Source organism: Mus musculus, chromosome 4, assembly GCF_000001635.26.
Source record: "Mus musculus strain C57BL/6J chromosome 4, GRCm38.p6 C57BL/6J".
In the NCBI taxonomy this organism is placed as follows: domain Eukaryota; kingdom Metazoa; phylum Chordata; class Mammalia; order Rodentia; family Muridae; genus Mus; species Mus musculus.
The window spans coordinates 142,431,975-142,454,182 of record NC_000070.6 but is presented as its reverse complement, the minus strand read 5'-3'; the positions used below and the strand labels follow the sequence as shown (position 1 = coordinate 142,454,182).

The 22,208-nt window shown below is 48.6% G+C and overlaps 1 long non-coding RNA gene across 1 annotated transcript in view; it reads left to right on the top strand.

Moving 5' to 3' along the window:
• The first annotated feature begins 500 nt into the window (after window positions 1-500).
• Gm42339 overlaps window positions 501-22,208 on the top strand; it is a 73,981-nt gene continuing 52,273 nt past the window's right edge. Inside the window, exon 1 of the long non-coding RNA XR_003955298.1 lies at window positions 501-22,208. This exon is cut by the window's right edge and continues 17,925 nt beyond it. This is a non-coding gene — a long non-coding RNA (predicted gene, 42339).

Below are 22,208 nucleotides of genomic sequence, written 5' to 3'. Positions count from 1 at the left end.
GGTAGTGTGTGCTTCCACGACTCATTGGCTGCTTCCTGGCCTCAGAGATGCAGTGAACCCAAGGTAAGTGAGACTGAAACCAAGACACCACTCACAGCTCACAGTAGACTTTCTCTTCTCTTCTCTTCTCTTCTCTTCTCTTCTCTTCTCTTCTCTTCTCTTCTCTTCTCTTCTCTTCTCTTCTCTCCTCTCCTCTCCTCTCCTCTCCTCTCCTCTCCTCTCCTCTCCTCTCCTCTCCTCTCCCCTCCCCTCTCCTCTCCTCTCCTCTCCTCTCCTCTCCTCTCCTCTCCTCCTCCCCTCATCCTCCTCCTCCCCTCATCCTCCTTCTTCTTCTTCCCCCCCTCTCTCTCTCGTGTGTATGAGTGTGAGATCGTGTGTGCATGCTCTGTATGTATCTCTCTGTGTATGTGAGTGCATACAGTAAACCTTTTCTCTGTCTTTGTCTCTGTTTCACTCTGTGAGTGTGTGTGAGAGAGTATGTGTGTACATGCTCTGTGTGTGTGAGTGTGTGTATGTGTGTGTGTGTGAGAGAGAGAAAGAGCATGTGTGCATGTTCTGTATGTGTACACATGTAAAAGACAAGATCATCTTAGCTGTCATTCCTCAGTAGTCATTGGCCTCTTTTTTTTTTTTTTTTTTTTTTTTTTGAGACAGGATCTCTCGCTGGCCTGGAGTTGACTGATTAGGCTAGCTGGCAGACCAATGGGCTCCCCAGCGCTAGGAAGTGCTCACTGCCGTGCTGGGCCTTTTTTACATGGGTGTTAGGGCTAAACTTCAGGTCCCTATGCTTGCATAGCAAACACTTTAACGACTACGCTATCTCTTCAGCCCTACTGTTCTTTATACATTTTTTTTTTATTTCAAAGTTGCAGAGACTCTACAAAGCCTCCAGGGGCCTTGCATGACCAGAACAGTGTGCAGATAAAAGAAAAACTAGGTAAAGAGACCTCATTTGTGAAACAAAGGTGATTCTTTTCCGCAGGGATAGGGGAGCCCTGGCTCAACAGGACTGGCCCCCATCTGCAATGTCAGAACGTGACTTTCAGCTTTGTGGGGATAAATACCACTATGAGCAGCAATTCCCAGAGACATCATTATCACGTGGGTTAGAAACTCCAAAGCCCACAAACCTTCTCTTTCCCTCCCCTCAGCCCCCACCTGCTCTCCCCCAGACGCGACTCCAAACCTCACCTGAACAAACAGGAAGTCTTGGCTTCTCAGTGAGGTGATGTCTGGCTTTTCCAATGAAATCTCACAGGTAATTGCCGGGTCTGTGCCCGGAACCTGACTACAGTGAATTGCCTGTGCCCAACCTGTGTCACCTGAAGAATGCCCCACCCCAGGTGGTAAGCATGGAAGGAGTTAGCAGCAGGCGGCACCAGGCAACAGATCAGGAGGCCTCTCTGGGGCCCTACCCCGCCTCCTTCCTCAGCATGCAGCCTGTATCCAGTCAGTGTTCGGAGGGTGACAGCATCAGAAAACCCACAAAATTAGCCTTCAGGGGATGAGCTGCGATGAGCTATGTGGCCCCGCATATTTTGGAGCCACCCAGGGATAACGTTCCGGTTGTAATTAAAAATGAGGCAGAGACAGCACATGTCACAGGTGGAACACAAGTCATTTAAAAGCAAGGAACCCACAAAAAGAAAACCCACTTAGAGAAATCCCCTTCCAAAAGAAAGCCCCCAAAGAGGCTTCGCTTATTTTAGAAGCTTTAAAAGAAATGCTTAGTGACACAGTTCAGCAGACTCTGTTTAAGGGAAGGTGGGACTCTGAGACTATTTTGACAAGACAGAGTTTTGACTGAAGTTGGGGAAGCTGAAAGCGTTACTTTCAGATGTAATTATGTGAAATTTCAATTATCGCCCGTCCTTTTTTAAAAAGTCTTTCAGTTTGGCAGGCAATTAGTAGAAGTGACAGAGGGCGGGGGTCTGCGAGGTATGCTGTGTGATTCTTCCCAGGGTCAGACCCTCTCTCAGTAATTAGATGTCCTGGCTGCCCTGGGAATAATGGCATTGGGGAGCTGGATCAATGTGACCCGGGAATCTTGATGAGCCCCTACTGTGTGCCCTGCAGGCCCCATCCCTATTCAGTGCTGATAATTGTCTTGTGCTTCTCTTTTTTTGCTACCCAAGGGATTCTGAGAGGCATTTGGTGGGTCAAGTCCGTCTAGACCCACATGTTCTTAGACTGCAGGCTTGAGCTGGTGGGGCAAGCCTGGCACAGGGGCATTCCTGTCTTGCCCTTCCTCCAGCTGAGCTCAGGAACCTGGCCCCACGGAGGGTGCTGAGGATGTCAAGAGAGACGGTTCCTTCTGCGCCGTGCCTCTCTAGCTGCCTGCACACATTACATGATTCAGTGACCCAGGTTGTCAACCACGTGTCACCACCCCTGAAGTTTACTCAGAAGCCTCTGCTAAGTGCTAAAGGAGGGTGCAAACGCAGGCCTGCAACCATCAACTGGCCTTGGGGGGGGCACTTCCTGTTGGGCTAAGTATCCTGATGCACACAGCTCGTGGCGGCCCTCATGATATATAGCATACCTATTCATCACATGGGGAAATAGAGGTCCAGATAGCTCAAGGGTTCATTCCCTGCCCAGGGACTTCAGGATCACCAAGACAGGAGGAGTTTGGATCCAGCTTTGATCTCAGCAGCTTTGCCTACAGGCTGAATGACAGGAAGCTGCATGAGTGACACCTTCAGCCTTCAGTCACCCCCATGAGTCTCTGAATGTTCCTCCTGTTGGTTACTTCTGATGGAAACCCTCCCCGTAGTCCTGGGGACAAAACAGGGACGAGAAATTGAGAGATGCAGAAAGCAGGTGCTTTACAGAGCATGTGGGAAACTGAGGCAAACAGGCAAGGAAGGGAGACAGAGATGGGACCCGGGGTTCATTCCGAGCCAGGTCAGATGGCAGAGGAAAGCCTGAGCCCAAATATATAACAAACATCAAGACAGGAGGGAGAGTATGCACAAAGGCCTATGCAACCGCAGCCTTCTTGTATGTTGGAGGAAAGTAAGAAGGTCTATGGGACTCTAACTTAGTAAGAGGGGGGAGGAAAGAGTGTCACAATAGAGGAACAGGTCAAGGTCAGAGGGGCAACTGGGCCAGAGAGTTCAGACTGGGTAAGAATGTGGAGCTAGGCATGTATCCAACAGCTGGTGGCAATGTGACTCCTCTCTCTCTCTCTCTCTCTCTCTCTCTCTCTCTTTCTCTCTCTCTCCCTTCCTCCTCCCCTCCCTCCCTCTCTATCTTTCCCTCCCTCACCACGTAAGTGTGTGTGTATGCATGTGTGTGTGAGTGTGTGTGTGAGTGTGTGTGTATGTGTGTGAGTGTGTGAGTGTGTGTGAGTATGTGAGTGTGTGAGTGTGTGTGTATGTGAGTGTGTGTGAGTGTGTGTGTGTGTGTGAGTGTGTGTATGCGTGCACGTGTGTGTGTGAGTGTGTGTATGCGTGTGTGTGTGTGTATGTATGTGTGTGAGTGTGTATGTGTATGTGTCTGTGTATGTGTGTATGTATGCGTGTGAGTGTGTATGTGTGTGTGTATGTGTGTGTGTGCTGACACACCAGAGTCTGATGTCAAGTGTCTTCCTCAATCACTTCACCTTCCACCTTAATTTTGGGAATAGAGTCTCACTCGCACTAGGAGCTCAGCGGTGGAGCTACACAGCCTGGCCACTGAATCCCCTCGATCTGCATGACTCTGACCCTCCTGAGGTGGGACTGTAGGTGGGTGGCATCATCCCTGATTTATATATAGATACCAAGGATCCAAAACAAAGCTGGTACCATCTCTGGGCTGTTTTGTTCCAGTGGGATGGAGTCCCCCCGCCACCTGCCACACACACACACACACACACACACACACACACACACATGCACACATACACACACACATACACACTCACACACACACACACACATACACACATACACACACACATACACACACACACACATACACACACATACACACACACACACATACACACACATACACACACACACACACACACATACACACATACACACACACACACACACATACACACATACACACACACATACACACACACACACATACATACACACACACACACACACACACACACACACACACACACACACACACACACCTTCTGCCACAGAGTCTGAGCCTTTACACCTGGGCTACGGTTGGTGGCGTCCGGGTTCACGGCAGCTCTGTGGACCATGTGTGCGTGCAGATTCTTAAGATTTGTTTGAAAAGACGACCTTTGGTTGCCAGAGTAATTTTGGTTCAAGTTGGCACCCGAAACAAAGCGGCCTTTCAAGGTCCCCATGGCCTATAGGCAGCCAGGACTTTTTTCAATGAGATTGTGGGAAAGTTGCCAAGTCGTTTGGGCCCTGTAAATTAGGCCTTGTTTAAAAATTTAGATAAAGCTCGACGTGAGAGAGAAACGCTTTCATAACATGCAACGTGAATTATGCTGCAGACCCCTTTCAAGTTCAATGGAACTGTTCTCTTGAAGCTCTGAGACACGAAATGCCTCGAATGTCAAAAAGATTTTTCGTTTATTGTCCCAAGTAAAACGAGGGTGTTTTATGTGGTTTAATGGCTCCCTCAGATGCACATGTAAATGGAGTTCGCTCGAGAATACTGGGCCTCTTTCTCTGTTTTCACAAACCTGCCTCCCTTTCAGCAGCCACCCTGTGAGGGCAGGTCTCATGGTCCCCACTTGGAGATGAGGAACAGGAACACATAGCAGAAACTCGCCCATGTCAGCCGCAGGTTCGCCACCAACACGTCGTGTGTCTGTTGTTAACTGTTGACAAACCCAGAAGCCGCGCACAGACATACCATAGTACATGTGTGGTAGTCAGGAGATAACTTCAGGAGTTGGCGCTTTCCACCATATGGGTCCTGGAAATTGAACTCAGGTCACCAGGCTTGATGGCAAGCCTCTCTACCCACTGAAACCATCTTGCCAGCCCAATCTGACATCCTAAAAGGTGCTTTGTTAATGTGGCAGCTGCTTCCTTGGAAAACTCTTCTTCTTCTGGGTCACTTAGGGTGTGACCAGTTGTGTCTATGTGTGCATGTGCGCATGTGTGCATGTGTGCTCGCACATGCACACATGAGTGTTTTCCAGCTGTGTGACCCTAAGAAAGACACTTAACCTCTCTGAGACTTTGTTTTCTCCTCAGTAGACTAGAAGGTAATGCTACACATTGTCTTGAAAGCTTGTTGCAAAGACTGGATTAAGTTTAATGTCTGTATGGATAGAAATAATGTAAGTCATTGGTTTTTTTTTTTTTTAACCTAATCATGTGCCATTACATCTTGGGTGCTTATGAAATTTGAACACTCTACAATCCATTGCTTTTCTGAAAATAGCCCTTAATTTTAGTTCAGAAGTCTGTCTTTCGTTTCCTTAGGATTTGAAGTTCATAGCACACCTTCCTACCTAGCCGGCATCCTTCTGCACACCCGATGACTTAGGCTAAATGGTATCATTATTTCTATTGACTTCTGCTGTTAGTTCAGAGATGGCCCCATCATCCAATCAGAGTCCATCCCAGCACATCAGTGGCAGCTACTAGGAACTGTGCCCCATCTGGAGACTCGAAGGGTGGAGCAGCTGTATCCTTCTTAGCACCAGGAAGAGAGAGCCAGGTAAATAGAAACAAGTATCAGATGATGTGGGCTAGCATAGACACTGCAATTACATATGTCCATATAACCCAATGTATGTATGTATGAGGTATGTATGTATGCATGTGTTGCAGGAATGTATAGGTGCTACACATGTGGGTGTAGACATGCTTGCCTGTGTATATGTATGTGGAGACCAGAGGTTCGCACCAGTGTCTATACCTATCACTTTCTACCCTATATTTTTGAGTCAGGGTCTCCCATTGAATCTGGAACTTATTATTTTGGCTAGGCTGGCTGTCCCTGGATCCTCCTGTCTCTGCCCCTAAGCGCACCAAGCTTACAGGTGTATACTGCCACATTTGGCTTTTTAGGTGGGTCCTGGGGATCTGAACTTGGGTCTTCACACTTAAGCAGCAACCACCTGACCCACTGAGCCATCTCCCCAGCTCAGGTTGGAAATTTCTAGAAGGGACCCATGTGTGGGCACCTGGGGGATCAGCCTTTAGAAGGCTCCTACAGGTGGTTCTGTGGCCCTGCAGCTGACAATCAACTTCAGTGTCGGTCTCTCCTCTCTCCCCCTCTCCCCTCCCCATCCCCCTCTCCCTTTCCATCTCTCTTTCTCTCTTTCCCCATTCTACCTCCCCCTCTAGCTGCTTGTCCTCCGGGTCTAATTCCCTCCTACTGCACAGCTCTTCCACCTAGGGAGGCTCATTCCAAAGCTTCCAGCTGGCACTGCACGGCTTGCTGGTGACATGAAGACATGAGGCTCCAGGTGGCATACATCACAGCTTGTCACCTCAGCCTGTGTACCCGAGACAGTGTGAGAATGCTGGAGCCCACATCCTCTCTGGCGCTGGCTGGATTTCTCTTGGGGCGGGTGTGGGGTGGAGTGGAAACTTCCAGGCAGTTGCTCTCCTCTACAGACGAAGAAGCTGGAGTACAAAGTGCAGGCCAGCTCATAGGTGTGTGTCCCCAAAGGTCTATGTTGTTTCTCTGTACGTGTGTGCATCTGTGTGTATATGAGCATGTGTGTGTGGAGGCCAAAGGTCATTGTTGGATATCTCCCTAGATTGCTCTCCACCATATTTTTTGACAGTTGATACAGTATCTCTTACTGAACCTGGAACTCACCACTTTGGCTGCCAGCAAGCCCCAAGGACCCCATTCACAGCCCCTACGCCCTGAGTCTCTGAGTTCCTGGTGCTAGAATTAGTAGGCATGTGCTACCTTGCCTGGGTTTTGTGTGTATGCATGTATGTATGGTGTGTGTGTGTGTGTGTGTGTGTGTGTGTGTGTGTGTGTGTTTGCACTCACTTGCACACATGTGGGCACATGTACTGTATTGTGGGTATAGACTTCAGAGGACAACCTCGGGTCTTGGCCCTCCCCTTCCACTTTGTTTCAGCCATGGTCTTTGCCTGAAAGCTTCCAGGGATTCCCCCACCTTCACCCTCGATCTTCCCATAGGGGTTCTGGGATTACAGTCATGCCACCAGCTTTACATGAGTTCAAATCCAGGTCAGGGGTTTTACCCGCTGAGCCAACTTCAGAAATAGTATAGAAGTGATCTGAGGTCAGCTTTTCTTAAGGCCACACCACAGCTTCTGCTAAGCGCCATGGATTTTAATAAACAGTATTTTGATTGGATTTAGAAGTCTTAGGAAGACAAAATGAACATTTTCACAGTTCCCTGTCAAACCCGAGTGTGATCGCCAAACTGTCAAGTTAAAATAGAGCAGGAGACACGGCTCATGTGAGCATCCCTCTTGCTGGTGGGAGCTTCTCGGGCCTTCCCGTAATTTGCATTTTTCTCCTCTCTCCCACCATCTCCCTCAGCAGGTACTAGCTAAGCCTTCTGGGACAGGATGGTGGGCATCAGTGGGTTCACAGGAGGACTCTTGAATGGTACCAGTCAGAACGAGTTTGAATGCGCTGAATACTTGCTTTTAGTTGAAATACTGAATACTTGTACAGAGCAGTGGATCTCAACCTACCTAACGCTGCGACCCTTTAATACAGACCCTCATGTCCTGGCGACCCCCAACCATACAATTATATGTCCTGCTACTTTATAGCTGCAATTTTGTTACTGTTATGAATTGTAATGTAAATATCTGATAGGGAGGATGTCTGATATGTGACCTCCAAAGGGGTTGTGATATCTCTCTGTCTCTGTCTCTCTGTCTCTGTCTCTGTCTCTCACATGCACACACACATGCACACATAGAAGGTGATTTTAAAGAGCATTATTTAAAATGCTTTATTATATAGAAGTCTCTCTTTCTCTCTCTCATGTGTAGTGTGTGTGTGTGTGTGTGTGTGTGTGTGTGTGTGTGTATAAGTGTGTAAGTGTGTGTATACATCCTCTCACTGGCCCAGAGCTTATCAGTTTATCTAGGCTGGCTGCTCGACAAAGCCACAGGGACTCTCCTGTTTCTTCTCCTCCATGTCATGGTTACAAGCAGATGCCATCCCTCCTGTAGGGTGCGGGGACTGTGGTCCTGATGCTGTGCAGCAAGCCTTTTACCCACTGACACATCACTCCAGTCCTTTTTCTTAGTTTTTTCTTTGATCTACTCATCTTCTGACCTATTCTGCAACTAGAGGCTGTGAGGCCATGATGTTGTCTCTTCCCCCCCCCCCTTCAGATGTTGCTGAGAAGTGAAACAGGACCCCAAACATCTCCCTGCAGATGTTCCCTTGTAGGACTTCATCCTGCATATACCCACCCTTGACCACCTTCATGGATCTGAGCCTGATGTAACTAGCTGCATCCTGCTTCAGAAATGGCCTGGGGGTGGGGTGAGCACACTTGTTTCTTCATGGTGGTGACTCCCTGTTGGGACAGAATGATAACATACTCTTAACATTGTCAGACCTGGTTGCTGTCACATCTTTAGTGTCCAGGGTGGGGGGTTATTAATCAGGGTTTCTATTCCTGAACAAAACAGCATGACCAAGAAGCAAGTTGGGGAGGAAAGGGTTTATTTGGCTTACACCTCTAAACCGCTGTTTATCACTAAAGGAAGTCAGGACTGGAACTCATGCAGGTCAGGAAGTAGGAGTGATGCAGAGGCCATGGAGGGATGTTCCTTACTGGCTTGCTTCCCCTGGCTTGCTCAGCTCGCTTTCTTATAGAACCAAGACTACCAGCCCAGGGATGGCACCACCCACAATGGGCCCTCCTCCCCACCTTGATCACTAATTGAAAAAAAAAAAATGCCTTACAGCTGGATCTCATGGAGGCATTTCCTCAACTGAAGCTCCTTTCTCTGTGATAACTCCAGCTTGTGTCAAGTTGACACACAAAACCAGCCAGTACAATTGACCCCTTGTCAACTTGACACAAAAACACATCACTATTAAGCCACAACCCTTGCTTTCTTATTCATGCCCAAGATCTAAATAACATTAAAAGTCCCACAGTCTTTACATATTGAAAGTTCAATCCCTTTAAAATGTCCAATATCTTTTAAAATTCAAAGTCTCTTAACTGTGGGCTCCACTAAAATACTTTCTTCCTTCAAGAGGGAGAAATATCAGGGCACAGTCACAATCAAAAGCAAAATCAAACTCCAACCATCCGATGTCTGGGCAACTCACAATCTTCTGGGCTCCTCCAAGGGCTTGGGTAACATCCAAGCAAGCCAGTAAGGAACATCCCTCCATGGCCTCTGCATCAGCTCCTGCTTCCTGACCTGCTTGAGTTCCAGTCCTGACTTCCTTTGGTGATGAACAGCAACATGGAAGTGTAAGCCGAATAAACCCTTTCCTCCCCAGCTTGCTTCTTGGTCCTGATGTTTGTGCAGGAATAGAAACCCTGACTAAGACAGGGAGATTGGTTCCAGGTTCCACCACAGATATTAACACTTGAAGATATTCAAGTCCCCTGTGTAAGATGGCAGTATCTGCAGGTGACCTCTGTGTGTCCTCCCAAATGTCCTCCATGACCATCACCAAGTGGAGTATGGTCCCCTATACAAATGCAAAGGCTGTAGGAATGACTCCCTGTCTGTGTTGTTTAGTGAGTGGGAACTAGGAAACAAGTATCAAGGTTGGGGTGTGGCTCAGTGGTAAATTTATGTGCTTAGATGTGCCCACGTTTCCAAGCTTCCTCCTCAGCACCAAAAGCAAGGGTATACATATTTGGTATAAGCACAACTGTCATAGACAGCATGCTCTGTGAACCAGACACCAGGGCAAGGATGCTAAAACAAGAACTAGAGAGAGAAAGAGGGTTCAGCATTCCCCAGGAAGTCTTGCACAGTGGGTATCCCAACCTTATTTGCATAGCTCAAACAGCAAAGGTTGGTCAAGGTTTGCTTTTAGAAAATGTCTAGATTATTTTAAACAAATATCTCTGACCTGAAGATGGTTAAACTCAATGATACAGAACCCACTCCGTGATACAGAACCACAGGCTGGTGGTCACAGGTTTCCATAAGAAGACACCGTTCTTTTCCCTCGCTTTGCATCTCTCCTTTCTATTGTCTCCAGCTGTTGCATGTGCATGTGTCAAGGTAGCCATGGGGACCGGATAGCCTAATACGACACAACCGGTACTCAGAATATCCTCCTCACTCTATCTTGAACTGTCCCTGCCATGTGAACCTTGATCATTCACAGGAAGACTCATCCAATGTCCCCCAGTCCATTTCTGTCAACCTTGCTTGACCACAAAGGATTGTGGGAAATAAGTGTGTCTGCTTGGGCAGGGAAGGTGACTGCAATATGAATCACCTTGGAAGGATAGGGGTGAGCATGCTTCATGAATAATCTTTATTCATCCTCATCGGCCTCCTCCTCTCCCCCGCCTCTTCCTCCTCCTCTTCTTCCTCTTTCTCTTCCTCCTCTTTCTCCTCTTCCTCCTCTCCCTTCTCTTCCCCCTCCTTTTCTTCCTCTTTCGTCTCCTCATCTCCCTCCTCCTCTTCTTCCTCCTCCTCATTATTCTACTCTTCCACGGATGGCTAGCAGCATCCTTCCACAGGTGCCCCTGCCTCTTGCAGTACATCACTTGCAGTCTCTACTCCCCACCCACTCTGCATCTTCCCTGACAGCCCATCTCCTATGGAGCCACGTCACTTTTGTGATTCTCAGGTGTTATCTTCCTAGATCTACCTTGGTTTACCCTTCTGGCATCATCCCATGCTACTGCTCACCACAGACACTGGGATGGAGCCACTTTGAGATGTCTTTGGTGTCCCAAGATACTTTCAAGCCCTCTTTGGCCAGATGCCCTTTATGAGTCCCCCTTGCCTGGACAGCTACATAAGCATCACCCCCAATCCCAAGGCCCCAGAGACTGGTACTCTGCTTGGGACACTTAGTCCCCAGAAGGTCCAACAGCAGAAGCTGAGGCAAGAGGAAGGGACCTCCCTTTAAAATCTTGAAGCAAAAAGCAGCTAGGAACTCTCTCTGGGGACAGTCCCCAGCCACTCTCCAAGCTGAAAATGAAATGGCCTGCTGTAGAGACGGGTAGCATCACACACATCAGCTTAATGGTTTTTGGCCACATTAAAGATTAATGTTGAACGTCAACACTTTGAGTAGCCAAACGTCTCCTTAAAGCTGGGTATCTGAAAATGTTCCCTGTAGGGGACATTGGGGGCTGTGGCCATTGTCTATTTGCAGTAGTCCAGATGCCCTGGGGAAAAGAGGCCATCTGTGAGTAGAGCAGAGAGGGGCTTTGATGGCTCTGGCACAAAACTGAGTGGCTAAGCAACTTCCTCTGCCCTCAGATACCCCGCCTGTCATTTTCAGGTCTCCCTACTGTTCTGTCCTCATTCTGTGGGTAACATAGAGGGTAGACAGTCTCGATGCCCACTGAACACTATGACACATCTGTGCCTTTGATTCCTTTGCACTATCTAGGAATGGGACGTAAAGATCTCCTTCCCAAATCTGCCAAGTGCTTCCCATAGTAGGTCCACTGCTGTGCATCAGCCTTGCATGCTGCTGACTCCCAGAATCCTTTGCTTCTGCTTCCCTGTGAGGTCAGAAAACTGGAGACATACAGCCCCAGCTGGAGACCCGTCTCTGTAACATAGCCTTCATCTCTGTGCCCCTCCATCCAGTGCCAGTGGAAGATTACAGGCCTAGATTACAGTCTAGAAGTCCGTGGAAGGTTCTTTGAGAAATGCCCTCGCTGTGTTGGCCCTGAAACAGCTATGTTTTTAAAAACCCAATCTGTTGCTCTAACCAAGTTTAAAAACATCCCTTCTATTTCAGATTTAAAAGCTGCAAATTATTTACTATGTGAAGTGTTGCTTAATAAAATTATGGCCTAATGAGCCGCTTTGTCTGCCTTGCCAGGTTTCAGGCGCCTGGGCCTACTGGGGTTTGCTCCGAGCCCAGCAGCTCCATTGCAGGCAGACAAGGCCTCCCGTCTGGTGCCATGGGAGACTCAAGCTGGGTTCCCTTCTTTCCACTGAAGACTGCATCAGTACCCATCTGTCCCATGTGCACACATGTACTGGGAACCAGAGTTAACCTGGGACAACAGTACAGGGTAGTACACACTCTAATTCCTCGTTGTGGCCATTTGCAGAGGACAAGCATTCAAGAGAATTGTCACACTTGGTTTCTACACTGGGTTCCCACTGTTACCTCCTCCCCTAGTCACTTTTCTTGTTGCTGCTGTGAAATAACTGCAAACGTAATTTAAGGAGGGAAAGACTTGGTATGGCCCCCTTGTACTTTGTGTTAGCACTCCATCATGGCAGACAAAGCTTACCCGCAGGTGGTTTCCTTTCTCAGAGATCCAAATCCTTTCCTCCTGTCCTCATAGACTAGAGATAGAAGCCAAAGGATAAGTAAGGAGATGCCCGAGGCCGGGGGAGGGGGGCGGGGGGGGCCTGGTCATTGCTTCACAAGCTTCTGCCACTCAAAGTCTGGGGCAGCAGGCCCACGGTCCTCATTCCCCGTGGCCAGGGATTACGTTTCCCTGTGAGTCGTAGGTGTTCGCTCTGGCTCACTTTAAATCTTGGAAAAAGTCATTCCACTATTTAAATATAGAAGAGTAACATATTTTAATAATCAGACCCCGGGGCATAGTTTTCCCTGTTGCATGAAAAAATAATGGTCAAAACAGCCCGCAGCCAATCGCAACGTGGCGTGAGAGGAAAGCAAAGAGATGTGAACCCGCCTGCAAACCAGTACTAGACCACCTTGTAGCAAGGCTAAGTCCCCGCGCTGCCTGCTTCCCATCCCCTGACGGAGATGCTGGAATCCTTCACCTTAAGTTCAAAGAATCTTGGCCTGTTCCCAAGGTTGGAGGCCATGCTAGAGATGGCGCAATCCAGTTCTGTTTGTAGCTTAGGGAGAGGCAGCGCAGTTTCATGGAGCCTCTGGTAAGAGGTCTGCCAAGATGGCTCAGCAGATAAAGGGGCTTGCCGCCAAGCCTGATGACCTGAGTTCATTCCCTGGGACCCACATGGGAGAAACAGAGAACCTCCTCTTGCAAGTTGTCTATGGCTGCTACATACGCACTGTGGCAGGCACACATCTGTCACACGCATGCATACCAAATGAGTGTGTGTGTGCGCGCGCACGTGCGCGCGTGCGCGTGTGTAAATGACCGAGTAAGATTGTGGGCTGAGAAAATAGATCGGTCAGTGAGTTGTTTTAAGGACCCGATATTGATCCCCAGAACCCATATATAAAAGAATCCAGTACAGCTCTGGGAAGACAGAGACAGGCAGATACATAGGATGGTCACCAGCCTCACATGCTTGGCAAATTCCAGGAGATTGAGAGAGCTTGTCTCAGAACAAACCAAACAAGCATAACACCCAAACATGTCCTCTGGCTTCCACATTCATGTATATTTATGTGTGCGCACGTGACACACACACACACACACACACACACATCTTATACCTTTAAAGATTAAAGGTGAGATGAAACATCATTTTAGAATGCAGGCTTGCAAAGCCAGGCGCTGGGTGGTTAAGTGCCCTGGCGGTCTGGTCCTCAGACAGGGAGCATGAGGAGTCTGCAGGCCCCAGGGCCTGCTTCTACCTAGGAAGCTGCCACACTGTGGGAATCAATGGGGCCTGGTGTCACCCGATCTGTCCCAGCAGAAGCTACAACTGCTTCCTGTTCCCCCTCTTCTGCCTTGTACACATTGGCGTAAACTCAGACTGAAAAGAGGCAATCTCAAGTCACTCAGACTGAAAAGAGGCGATCTCAAGTCACAGCTTGTGGCTTCTTCCCCTCTCTCTGACTCTGGTCCCTGGAGGTGAACCCCTTGGGATGGCACTGCCAGGAAGGCTAGGTGAGATTCCAGGTACTCCCATCAGCCTGCAGGTGCTCCTAGCTCTCAGTTGGCAAGGCAGTGTCAACTGCTACTCCTCCCCCAGCCAAAGTGTGTGCATTCCTGTCTCATCAGGGAAGCAGAGGCAGCCTGAATTTCTTTCCTAGTGGGACCTTGTTTCCCATCTGCCTGCTGTCATGGTGGCATGGGAAATAGAGTCAAGTGTAAGAGCCCACGTGAAGAAAGCAGGCATGACATCATAGGGACAGAATGACAGTGCTTACTCAAAGGCCACAACCAAGAGGCACTGCATAGCGAGGAGACCAGGAAATAGCTCAGGAGTGCTTAGCTCTGGGCAGAAGGAAAGAGGCCACCCCCCCATACCCCAGCACCCCGCCCCTGCATCATCTTTCTTGTCTATTTCAAGAGCTTCATGCCGGGAAGGTGGTTTATCATGGAAAATGTCTTTGAAAGGAAGTCTGCTTTGGAAACCTACAAACTGTGAAGAAGGAATATCAGTAGCATCGATGGATGTCAGTGAGTGCAGGTTATCTGACGGGTCTCCACAGGCTGCTTTCTGCAGCCCAAAGGGAGGGCACATGACAGGAGCTGATCTAATGAGACACAGAAGAGCCCCGCCCCCACCCCTGCTCAGCCTGCAGAGGGGGGTGGATGCTTCACCCTGGAATCCTGAGGAGATCCAGAGCAGCATCTCAGGAGGATGCAGGTCAAAGGGTAGCGCCCTGGCTCATTAGCACCTTGTCTCCCACAAATATTTAAAAGTGGGAGCGGAAGGAGGGTCACAGCATCTAAGAACAGACAGGCATATGACAGCCACATATGCCACTTGGGCATGTGCAGCCGGAAGGTGGGTGGCAGGAGAGCAAACCTACCCCCCAGGGCACGGTTCTGAAACCCTTGAGCCTGGAATGCCCAGAAGGTTACTCTAGGGCACAGTGAGCGCACGCCAGGGCAGAGCATCCTTAAGATGAACTGTCGAAGTTACAGAGACAAAGTTCAGAGCTTAGACAGTAGAAAGACCCATCCAGAGACTGCTCCATCTGGGGATCCATCCCATATACAACCTCCAAACCCAGACAATATTGCATACTCCAGCAAGATTTTGCTGACAGGACCCTGATATAGCTCTCTCTTGTGAGGCTATGCCAGTGTCTGGCAAATACAGAAGTGAATGCTCACAGTCATCTATTGGATGGAACACAGGTCCCCTAAAGAAGGAGCCAGAGAAAGTAACCAAGGAGCTAACGGGGTCAGCAACCCTATAGGAGGATCAACAATATGAACTAATCAGAACCCCACAGAATTCTGTCTCTAGTTGCATATGTAGCAGAGGATAGCCTAGTTGGCCATCAATGGAAGGAGAAGCCCTTGGTCTTGTGAAGATCATATGCCCCAATACAGGGGAATGCCAGGAAGCTGGAGTGGGTGGATTGGGGAGCAGGGTGGGGCGAGGGTATAGGGGACTTTGGGGGATAGCATTTGAAATGTAAATGAAGAAAATATCTAATTTAAAAAAAAAGAAGTGAAAAAAAAAAGATGAACTGTCGGTTCCTTAAAGGACCAATCGAGACCCAGGAGGTGGAGCCTTTGGCATTTCCCTGGTGGGGGGGGGGGTCTCCTTCCTCTGCCTCCGCTTTGCACGGACCCCTGGGAAGGAACCTGTTGGAGATGGGTTCTGACTCATGCTGCCTCTCATGTTTGGAAGAAACGTTACTCTTGCCTGGGTGGGGGGCAGCTCAGACCTCTAATCATGTTGGGGGCAAGGGCTTTGGGATTCTGCTTCATTGAGCTCCCAATGGGTGCTGGCAATGGCTAGCTACTGCGACTGCTTTGCTGAAGAGCAGGGACTAGGGGCCAGGGGAAGAGAAACCAACCCGTCTCTTTTTAACCTACTCCCTCAAATTCAAATGGGTATGTGAGGAGCCTGGGTGGAGGGGGTCAGCTACCCCAGAACTACAAATCCATCTACAAACAAGTGGGGGCGGGTCAGCTGGTACAAACCCTCAAAGTTGTCCCTGCTCAGTGAACTTGGCCTTGATGAGTGTACTCTGTGGAAGCGTCAGCAGAAAGAACATTTGATTGAATCTATTTTCCGAAATGTGATTGGGGCTATTTTTCCTGAGAGGATAATTGTGGGGTCTAAAATGAAGCCTTTATCCTCCAACACTGGAAGGAAGAACATTGTATAACACGGTTCGTGATGCTTATAGCTCTCTGGCTGGCATGGCTGAACCCTCCACTCACCTTCTCAACTTCATTTCAGTAAAAGGGGGGTGTCTCTTACCTGACCCCAGGCTGTGTCACAAGAGGACCTAATATCCCCAAGAAGAAAATCATCCTACACTTTGCGGTTCCCCCAAAATGTATTTTTCATTGTTTTGCTTTAAATAAATTCTTGCAGAGCGTCTGGAGCTGAAATGAGGTCTGCGCAGGGAGGGTCAGCTGGCGGAAAAGTAGGCCCGGCGTCAGGAATGAATAGTCAAAATAGACCCCACTGGCATCTTGAAGACAGGCTGCGTTGGGAAAGCCAGGTCTTTGTAAGGACCCCAACAGTGTCATTCTGATCCCATTATAAATCTATGACAAATGCCCTTTACTTTCAACAACTCGCGGTATCCATGAGAAGTAATTTGAGACTGGAGCCCGGTGCTCTCAAAAAAGAAAAAAAAAATTCAAAGATTTTACAGTCATCGCTCACTCTTTCTTTTTCTCAGTTGGCTTGAGGCTTGGCATTGTTTGTTTGTTTGTTTGTTTCTCTTCCTTCCTTTCTCCCTCCCTCCCTCCCTCCCTCTCTCCTCAGTGCCATGTATTTATATATTGGTTTGTCCACATACTTACTACCCAACCTCCTTCTTCTCCTATCCCCCCATCGACCACCACCTAGAAAGCACCTCATTATTATCCGTGTGCAGGTCACGTACCAGCTTGAAGATCTTCTAATGCTTTCCCACTTCCTGCAATATCTGGAGACATATTGTTTGTCACAACCGAAAGAGGGGAGAGATGTCAGCAGTATCTAGTGGGGATGACATTAAAACCCTCACAGTTCCCCTTGACAGCGCCCTATGGCAGAGAATTCTCTAGAGTCAATGTAATAATGCTAAGATTGAGAGCTTATGCTGACTCAGAGAGATTATGGGACTTCCGGCCACTGGCATTTTACAGCCTCACAGGAAAGCTAGCCAAAATGGTTAGCTAGGTTAGGATGGTGCCTATGTGACTTGCTGGCCAGGCTACAAGTATGTGGTCCTTTCTCCTGCACAGGTGGGTTCGTGAACAGTCTTCTCTGTGAGTTCTGAGATGATGCCTTCCCTACAGGTCCAGGAGGAATTAGAAATGATAGAAAGAGGTTGACTCAACAAAAGGCCCATGTTGTGGGGTGTATCATCCTGAAGTACATGTTGAAGTGGGGGGGGGGGCGTCTAAGGCCGAGGCAATACCTTCAAACACCTGCATGTCCAGGTGAACTGGCCACAGGTACAGATGTGTGAGAGTGCCAGGGTTAGTGGCAACTGAGCAGCTGCTGTCATGGTTAGCTTGATCATGGTGTGCCTGTAGTTCAGGGGTGACTGGGAAGGAACACTGCCCCCTGCAGCTCTGTGTGAAGTCCAGGTGTTTAGTAGGGATTTGAGGAAGGAACTGGCTGGTCTCTAACTACAGACCCTCAGCCCCTGCTTGTCAGAAGGGTCGACATGCCAGTGAAAGAGAAACAATGGCTATTTCCTGCACTGATTGGAAGCTCATCTGCGAAGAATCCCATGCCATCTGCTTCCCAAACAAGTCCCTAGCTCTCTCCAAGAGGGCTGCAGGCCGTCTCCAAGGATCCTGGCTTTGTAGGGAGATCCCTGCATTTTTAAGTGTAAACAACTCATCCAACATTCATTCAGAAAGGCAAACATGTAACTACTTGGGTCAAACAAAAATATCCATCCCTGGGTCACCGTCCACATGGGTCTTACTCACAGTCACTTGGAATTAAAGGAGTGAAGTTCTGTATTACCAGAAGGTACCTGGAATACAGTAGGTGCTCAATTACCACAAGGTACCTGGAATACAGTAGGTGCTCAATAAATGTTCATGGTGCATGAATCACAGTACAGCCAAAATCTAGCAGTGATCATAGAATGACATCAGAATAGTCTAGGAAGAATGTTACCTGAGCATTGCCCCCTGGGTCACAGACTATTGACAAATGAGATTGGACACTTTTCTGTGGCAGGACCAGAATGAGCACTGTGCCTGTATGGTGCATTCAGTATCCCAAAGCCTTTGATGAGATATATAGGTGGGCAGCCCATGCCAAGCAGAGAAACCAGCAAGAGCTAAGCAGGGCTGAGCAGAAAGTATCTCACATCCCCTGTGGCCTCTTTGCCTGGGGGAGAACCCAGTAAGGGTGTTGCAGGCACAGTCACCTTCATTGGAGAAGGTTACATGTCCCTTATCCTTCAGCCTCCTGCTTTTCCAGCTTCTTCCTGTCCATGCGTTGACAGGGACTCACTCTTTGGGTCACAGTGCACAAGCAAATAGTCCCCCTTAGGTGACATGTTACCTGTGGCTCTATGATTTCCAAGTCCCTCAGAGTTCAGCTTTACTACCAAGATGACTGTTTGGGTAACAGTCACAGATACGCTGTGCACATTCCGCTGCATAGCCCCTGCCTGCCTGCTGATTGGTAAAGGGGTGGAAGAAGAGCCCCTTCTCAGGGAAGCCAGCACTGCCCAAATGTCCCAGACTGGAAGAGGAAGACAGACGCCTCCTTCCCAGGTCCCAGCTGGAACTATTTGTTAAAGCAAGCAGGGCATCCCAGCCTGGCTGCCAACTTCAAGCCAGAAGTCCCTGTCACCTGGTTCACTCTGCTGTGACTTGGCTAAGGAACCACATAGAAAGTTTGTGGAAACAGCTAGGGGCGCACCCAGAATTCCTGCTTGGAAAAAGAATGTCCACATTTGCTTCTCTCTCTCTCTCTCTCTCTCTCTCCATACAAACTCTTCTCTTCTTTATGTGCATTGGTGGTTTGCCTGCATGTGGGTATCAAATCTTGGAGTTACAGACGCTTTTAAGCTGCCATGTCATGCTGGGAATTGAACCCGGGTCCTCTGGAAGAGCAGTCAGTTGTCTTAACCACTGAGCACTGGGGGTAGAACCCATGGTTTCATTCCTGCCAGGCAAGCACTCCATCAACTAAGCTATAGTCCATTCTTGCCTACTCTTGCACATGCTACTACCAGCCTGAGAGTCGAGCTTTGGGGACACTCACATGGGTAGACTCCCAGATCTTTCCCATACTCATTTTCTCCCGCAGATGGAGAGAGCAGAGTTTGGGTAACAGAAAGATTTAAGAACACATCTCCTGGGTTCCTAGGTATGTTAGCCACCCTGAGAGCCCAGCCATGTCCTCCTGACTCTGGATACATTATAACTCACTGGGCAAGGATTTCAATGGTTCAACAGTGAACTTATGTTTCCCAGCTCCTTCGTTTTAAAATTATCTTCTCAACCCTTTGATAATATAGCAATTTGGATAGGTCTCCCGGTCATTAGAGTGAATTAGTGAAATCCCTCTTTATAGGTTCTTGTTTGTTTGAGCTTAACAGAGTTCGTTTAAATCACCGGACGGCAGAGATGCCTTGTGCAGTGAGCACTTGGATAGCACTTCATTATAAACAGGCTTAGCAGCTGCGGCAGATACAGATTAGAACTGATTGCTTCCCTGTCCAGGCCTTGTGTGTGGCTGTGGCACAGAGCATCTTTGCCAGAGAGGGAAATTCTTGTGCATTTCTGCATTTGCCGAACAATTGCATGTTTAAGTCCTTTACCTGTCCTAGGTGTGGGTATTGGGGGGCTGCCATTTGCTGGAAGAGTATGTCTAGGTCTTCTTCATTTGCTGAAGGCTTCTCTGGGTGTGAGATGAGGGTCTTCCATTGAAACCTCAAGCCCAGGTGACCTGAGGACTGGCCACCCGAGCTGAGAGAGGCACGGTACTGGAAAATACAAGTTGACAGAGCTCCGAAGAACCGTCAGGTGCCAACAGTTTCCAGCCACAGATATTTCTTATTTGCTTTTGTTTTAAGGCAGAGTCACATATAACATAGGCTGTTCTTGAACTCCCTGTGTAGCTGAGGGTAACCTTGAACTTCTGAGCCTCCTGCTGCTAACTCTCAAATGCTGGAGACAGAACCCTGGCTTCCTGAATGCTAAGCAGGCAGTTCACAGGCTCACCTTCGCCAGTCACTGCAGAGCAGCGCTAGCCAACCTGCTGCTTTGTCTGCAGGACTCTATTTCTTCTCAGAGCAATGCAGCTGTGGGGAGGGACTGAGTAGATTTCTCAGTGGTTAGCTTGCTTGTTGTGCAAGCATATAGGGCCAGAGTTCAAATCCCCTGAAACCCCAACATAAATGCTGGGTGGGTGTGGTAGCCCACCTGTTATTATAGCCTAAGAACTTGAAGATAAGAAATTCCCAGAGCAAGATTAGCCATATTGGTGAGATCTGGGCTTTACAGAGATATAGCAGAATGCCACGGCAAATAAGATGGAAGAGAAAATAAAGATGATTCCTGGTATCAACCTTAGGCGTGTGCACACATTCACTCACACACGTGCACACACTACATACACACTTACTCACACAGCTATACACACATACATGCACACGTATTTACACATGCATATACACATACACACACTTACACACATACTTACACATACATGCATACATACTTACACATGCATATATATACACCTATACACACACATACATACATACATACATACATACATACATATACTTAACACACACACCATGGACATTTCAGAGTGGCACAGGTGGGGAAACTGAGGCTGAAAGAGAATCCTCTAGCAAGCAAACAGAACAGAACAAAGGTAAGCCAGCAGTTCTCAGAACCACAGTGCTAGGAGAGGCAACATCTCACCTCTGATGGACACTCACACCACCTACGCCCGTGTTCAGTACAGATGGCTGCCCACCACCACCACCACCCCCCGCCAAGATCTGACTCAGTCTGAATGGAGCCCTGGAATCTGCAGTTCTCACAAGTTCCTGGCTGTCCCTGCTGTTGGGTCCAGGGCCTCCACTGGGGATACCCTGTCTGTGCAGTAGAGACGAGGTATTCACCCGCAATACAAAACAACCTAAAGTTGTTCAGAAGGTGGGGTGTGTGAGGTCCCAGCTGTGAGAAGAAAGGAGCCAGCGCTTTTAGGTGCAGCCATCACAGTGGCACCTAGAAGATCATTGTGACAGTGACCCTTTTCATGAGTATGGTAGAAGAGGAAGCCACTCCCTCCTTGGCACATGGGAGGAGGAGGGGCATGGGGAACGTGAGGCCCACCCCCAAGTGGTCTATTTTCTCTAGTTACACCTCATCTTCTAACTTTCTAGAGCTTTCTAAAACAGTGACATCCACTTGGGGACAACATGGAAGGTGCACTGCCGAGCTAGCTGCAAGGAAGAAATTCTCAAAACAGTTGACAGGATATCAAGTTCCTGCAGGCCCAGAGTGGGACCCAGCAGCTCTTAACTCTGTAACCTCGAGTGAAGGTTCAATGTCTCTGTAAGTCTAAACAGGTTGTCAGGATGAAGATCTGAAAGACATAGCCTGATACACAGCAAGTAATACATGCCAGTGTGGGGATACTATCATCTCGGTTGTATGTTTGTGTTCATACACATGTCAGAGGTCACAGCCACACAGGTGTGTGCACATTTGTTTGTGTGTGTGTGTGTGTATGTGTGTGTGTGTGTGTGTGTGTGTGTGTGTGTGTGTGTGTGTGTATGTGTGTGTGTGTGTGTGTGTGTGTGTGTGTGTGTGTGTGTGTGTGTGGTTATGTTATGGAGGCCAGAGGTCGATGTCAGGTGACTTCCTCAATCACTCTCCACCTTATTTTTGAGATATGCTCTCTCTCTAAGCCTGGAGCTCACCAATTCGGCTAGAGTAGCTGGTTGGTGGGTTCTATCTAGGATCCTCCGGTTTCTGCCTCCCCAGGGCTGGGATTACAGATGCACACTGCCACACAGCTTTTTATGCTTGATATCTGAACTCAGGTCCCCAAGCTGGCATGACAAGATCGTTACTGACTGAGCTGTCTCCCTAGAGCCCTTTTGTCACTCCTTATTGGGGTCACCTATCCATAGCTTCTGTTTCTCTGGCTGAGAGCAAGAAAGAAGATGGAGTGGCCCACTGACCCATGAAGGGAGGAGGAGGATGGGAGCTGTGGGTCCCAAGTACAGTGTCCAGGTACCCAGTACAACCACATCTACATAGCTCCACTGCATGT